Source organism: Chiloscyllium plagiosum, chromosome 7 (assembly GCF_004010195.1).
Source record: "Chiloscyllium plagiosum isolate BGI_BamShark_2017 chromosome 7, ASM401019v2, whole genome shotgun sequence".
NCBI classification, from domain to species: Eukaryota; Metazoa; Chordata; class Chondrichthyes; order Orectolobiformes; family Hemiscylliidae; genus Chiloscyllium; species Chiloscyllium plagiosum.
Genome location: NC_057716.1, coordinates 25077225 through 25083224, shown reverse-complemented (window position 1 = coordinate 25083224; position 6000 = coordinate 25077225).

Genomic DNA, 6000 nt, shown 5'->3' with positions numbered 1-6000 from the left:
CGACCACGTCGGGGGGGGAAATTGCGGTCCTTGAAGAAAGAGGCCATCTGGGTTGTGCGGTTTTGGTACTGGTCCTCCTGGGAGCAGATGCGGCGGAGTCGAAGGAATTGGGAGAATGGGATGGCGTTTTTACAGGGGGCAGGATGGGAGGAGGTGTAGTCCAGGTAGCTGTGGGAGTCGGTTGGTTTGTAGTAGATGTGCCATAGTTGAAGGTGCCATAAGGAGACCCAGACCCATGCTGACGAAAACAGCCGCTGAAAAGATTCCTGGGCCGGATCAGACCAACCAAAGACACCGCAGAAGCCTCGCTGAAAATCCGGGCCATTGGAATCCCGGGCTGGGACCCACCACGCCTTCAGCCACTGCCGAATCAGCCCGGTTCAAGGACCCATCAGGATGCAGCCGTGCGGAACGGCCAGATCCACACTGCATTCTCTGCTGTAGCAGCCTGTCGGAAACCTCTTCCTCACCCAAAGGTGCCAAAAGAAGGTAAGATAAACTTGGTGTCGGGAGGGGAAAAAAAGATTTGAAGGAAGAGAAAAAAGGAGGATGTGGTAGGCCTGGTGAAAAGAAAGCAGATGGGCCAGGAGCTTCCTACCCTACTGCCGCCATCTTGTCATGTGACTGCTCTCTCCACCTGTTCTAACACCTTCAACATTGAGTGGGCAGGGAAAGCTCCAGTTACTTTGATCCACGTATGTACCAATAATAAAGAGAAAAAAAAGGTTATATATACACATGTACACCCAGGTGCTACTGCTAATGTACCCTACTTAGAATTGTACCCTGTATTTTATATTGCCTTTTAAAGTTCTTCCAAACAAATACTTCTCTGTACTAAACATCATATGTCTCCCATCCGTCCAATCCATCGCTTGTCATCAACACGGCTCCTCCCTTGCATCTCCCTCATTCCTCGGAGGTCATAGAACAGAATCATAGAATCCCCACAGTGTGGATGGAGAGAGGTCATTCGGCCCATCAAGTCTGTACAGATCCTCCAAAGAGCATCCCACTGGGATCCAGCTTCCCCGCTACCCTATTCTGTAACCCCACATTTCCCACCTAGCCTGGATAGGTCCCTGGACACTACGGGGCAATTTAGCATGGCCAATCCACTTAATCTTTGGATTGTGGGAGGAAACCGGTGCACCCTGAAAAAACCCACACAGACACAGGGAGAACAGGCAAACTCCACACAGGTCCTCATGTTTCACAATGAGAGTAGACCTTAAACCATATCATAGGGTATGAAAATTGGATAAAATTAAAATGTACTTCCCTTGGAAGTTTCCCATCCTGAACCCAGCTGAATGAAAGAATGGGGATCGTGAGGAGAGGGCCCTGAAGTGGTGATAATGGTAACACTTCAGAGGGATGAAAGAAAGGTGAAATTGGGGAAAGTAATTATAATTGTAGCGGCCATTTTGCAGGAGAGCACCTCTTGTCTGAATGATATATCTGCACAGTTTTATCAAAGTTGACAAGAGAACAACATGTTGCTGGTTAAGTAATAACTTTTCACGCAATGGTTAAGTAAGAAAAATCGCAACTTGTCTTTGTGTTTCTAATCTGAGTAACCACTGCCCTAACTATAGAAAGCTACCGTGTATGACTGTAACTTAGATAGAAGCGTGGGCCTGTTGCCAACACTTTCGCCTCCAAATTAAGAGTTTGTTGATCAGAGTCTCATTCTGCAGACTTCAGGATTAAATTTGGATTGATATTCCTTGTGTGGTATTAAGGGACTACAGCAATGTCAGATGCTGTCTTTCAAATGAGACCTAAATTGAAGTTTCGTCTGTCCTTTCAGGCAGATCTAATAGGCCCTAATGTCAAGGGTCCTGGCCTCATGCAGCACAATAATAGCTTTTTAAATCACACTGCTGTCTGTGGGAGCTTACTGTGAGCAAATTGGCTTTACGTTTCCCTATATCACGGCAGTCATAGAGTCATACAGCAGGGAAATAGACCCTGCAGTCCAACTCATCCGTGCCAGCCATCCAGCCCAATGTGAATAGTCCCATTTGCTAGCATTTTGTCCATATCTCTCTAAATCTGTCCTTTTCATGTTGCCATCCAGATGCCTTTTAAATGTTGTAATTGTACTCGCCTCCACTGCTTCCTCTACCAGCTCATTCCACAGTCACAAAACTCCAACTCCCCACCAAAGCAACTTACTTATCACTAAAGTGGTTCGGATGTCCACAGGTCATGAATGACACCAAGTAAAACGGAGATCAACTGCCTGTTTGTAACAGCACACAATCCATATAAATAATGCATAAAAGAATACTTGCTGCTGTTTGTCTTAAATGTATAAAGTGGCATTAAGAAGTTGTTATACGTAATTTTGTTACCTTTGCCCTCCCCCCCCCACCTTTGGCTCCTGCTCCGACAATGCCCAGGTTTCATTATGGTTTATAACAGCTGGATCAAGCTGCCATAAACTGCTATGTTCCCATTGTATAATCAGTTCCAGGACGTGTAAATTATCTTTAACGGCTGCTTTTGATTGCCACAATGCCGTTGGGAGACTAGCCCAGACAGTTGGTATTACAGCAGGTAAGCAGCAGGCTGTTTTGAGGGGGGTGCACGATATTGTCTCAGACCAATGCTTTACACTTCAGGCAAATGCTAAGAAAATAAGAAGCTATGCTAAAATAGCTATAGAATCATAAAGCAAGAAACAGACCTTTCAGTCCAACCGCCCATGCTGACCATATTCCCAAACTAAACAAGTCTCACCTGCCTGCATTTGGCCCATATCCCTGTAACCTTTCTTTTAGCTTAGATTAGATTCCCTACAGTGAGGAAATAGGCCCTTCGGCCCAACCAGTCCACACCGACCCTCCGAAGAGTAACCCATCCAGACACATTTCCCACTGACTAATGCACCTAACACTATGGGCAATTTAGCATGGCCAATTCACCTGACCTACACATCTTTGGATTGTGGGAGGAAACCGGAGCACCCAGGAAAAACCACGCAGGCACAGAGAATGTGCAAACTCCACACAGACAGTCACCCGGAGCTGGAATCGATCCTGGGATCCTGGTGCTGTGAGGTAGCAGTGCTAACCACTGAGCCACCTTATTCTGAACTTATCCAAACGTCTTTTAAACATTGTAACTGTACCCGCATCCACCACTTCCTCTGGAAATTCATTCCACACATAATCCACTCTCCGTGTCAAAAGTTGCCCCTCATGTCCTTTTCAAACCTTTCTCCTCTCACCTTAAAAATATGCCCTCTAGTTTTGAACTGCCCCACCCAAAGGAAAAAAACCCTCATCATTGACCTTAATTTTGCCCCTCATGATTTTATAAATCTCAATAATGTCACCCCTCAACCTCTTACACTCCAGTGGGAAAAAAAAAGCCCCAGCCTTTCCCAACTCTTTTTATATCTCAAACCCTCCAGTCTGGGCAACATCCTGATTAATCTTTTCTGAACCCTCTCCAGTTTAATAATATCCTTCCTATAATAGGGCGACCAGAGTTGCACACAATACTCCAGAAGAGTTTGGACAACATCGTTCATTTACGTAGTGCCTTTAACAGTAAAAAGTCCTAAGCCATTTTTCAGAAGCACCATCAGACAAACGCAGTCACCAGATTAACACAAGGTGAGATCAGAGCAGATGGGCAAAAACTCGGTTGGCGAGATAGATTTTACCAAGTGTGTTAAACGAGAGGAGGTAGTTAGACAGGTTTAGAAAGGGAATTCCAGACCTTAGAGACTGGACAACTGAAATCCTGCCCGTCAATGGTCTATTCGCTCAAGGAAAGATTACCTGTTTGTGTCCCGAACGCCAGTGTGCTTCTCTGACCACTGCCTCCTGCTGGCCGACTGTCACCTACAGGACGAGCAGCGGGCTGGTAAGGGAATGTGGAAGCTGAACACAAAGCTGTTGACCCCGGGAAACATTGAGGAGCTCAAGAGGGACTACACAGGTTGGAGAACCGTGAAGCCCCTCTTTGAGTCTCCAGCGGACTGGTGGGAAACAGTAAAAGTGAACATCAAGAGGTTCTTCATCCTCAAAGGTGGACAAGACGTGCTCACGTTTCTTCTTCCAGAAGGTGCACAAAGAGAGCTCTGTGCTCAGCAGCCTGAAGGAAGAAGATGGCTCGATAACGTGATCTCAGGCCGACGTCATGAGGATCAGCAAATCCTTCTATGCCAGTCTGTATGATGCGAAGCCGACCGACAGCACGGCCTCCCAGTCGTTCCTATCCTCTATTACAGAAGTCTTAGACGACAGAACACGGGAGAGGCTGGACCAGCCGCTATCTCTGGACGAGATGACCATGGCCCTAGAGTCCTTCGAAAAAAATAAAACTCCCGGAAGCGACAGCTTACCGGTCGAGCTCTATTCCGCTCTGTGGGACTTGATTGGCCAGGACCTGCTGGAGGTGTATGTCAGTATGCTTCGGGCAGGTACCATGAGTGAATCCATGAGGAAAGGCATCATCACCCTCATCTACAAGCGGAAGGGGGAGAGGGAGGAACTCAAAAATTGGAGATCAATCTCACTGCTGAATGTGGATTACAAAATTCTGTCAAAGGTAATCGCCAACCGTGTCAGGTCTGTTCTGGGGTCGTGATTCACCCTGACCAAACCTGTGCTGTGCCGGGCAGGAAGATCGCTGAGAGTCTCGCACTCCTCAGGGATACGATCGCCTATGTGCAGGACAGAGGGTTACATTAGCCTGGACCAGGAGAAAGCCTTTGACAGGATATCACACAGGTATATGAGAAATGTTCACTCCAAAATGGGCTTTGGGGAGGGAATCTGCAATTGGATCAGACTGCTCTACACCAACATTGTCAGTGCAGTCTCAATCAATGGGTGGGAATCAGATAACTTCCCAGTCAGATCTGGAGTCAGACAGGGCTGCCCTCTCTCTCCTGCCTTGTTTGTGTGCTGCATAGAGCCATTTGCCGAGTCCATCAGGAAGGATGCGAGCCTAAGAGGGGTGACTATTCCTGGCAGCGGGGGCCTGCAGGTTAAGGCCTCCCTGTACATGGATGACGTCGCCGTTTTCTGCTCGGATCCGCTGTCCGTGCGCAGACTCATGCGCATATGTGACTGGTTCGAATGGGCCTCGGGGGCCAAGGTAAACCAAGGCAAGAGCGAGGTCATGCTCTTCGGGAATGTGCCTATGCAGAAGAAGTCTAGAGAGGAATGCAGTGGTGTTTGTTGAGGTTCGTTCCCAAGCAGTGCCGCGACGTGGGACTTCGTGCTCTCCGGCCTGTTCCCCAGGACATACACCGAGACGAACATCAACTGTGCCTGGAGGATCATCAACTCGGTGAAGGACGCTCTCTGGGCGGTCTGAAACCTGTTAATCTGCCAGCAGAAGGAGTTGACCCCGACTGAGTGTTGCAGACTGGCACATTCCAAGATCCAGGACTACTTGTTGAGAGACGCGCTGGAGTTTGGGGCAGATGCCGCCAAGGCGCGGTGGGGAAAGACCACCGTGTAACATCTGCCTGCCTAAGAAGAACAGGGGGCCCATGCAGTCATTTGGGCTCTGCTGACGCCTCAGCTAAACATATGGATAGTAAACATACAGACCTGTATATACGAATGATTACTCTATCTCTGTATGCAAAGAAATGGAATGTTTATGTATGCATGTATGTATGGCATGACCAATTGTACAGATCATCAAAATATTTATGAATAAAGTATATTTTTGAAATAAAAAAACAGAAATCAGTGATGTACAAAAGGCCAAATTGTAAGAATGCAGATTAGTCAAAAGGCTGTACATCTTGAAGATATCACAGTGAAAGGATAAGGGCACTTTGAACATGGGTATGTACAATTTTGAATTTGATGCTCAACACCAAACCTGTACTGAGCAGAAGGATTGTTTCACGAAATCACAATACCATACAGGTCAAAGGGAACTGAAGCACTTGCTTGTATGGAAATCCTTCACGGCCAAAGTGAGACCATTGTTTTGCAGCTTTCAACAGTAGTGTGGTAG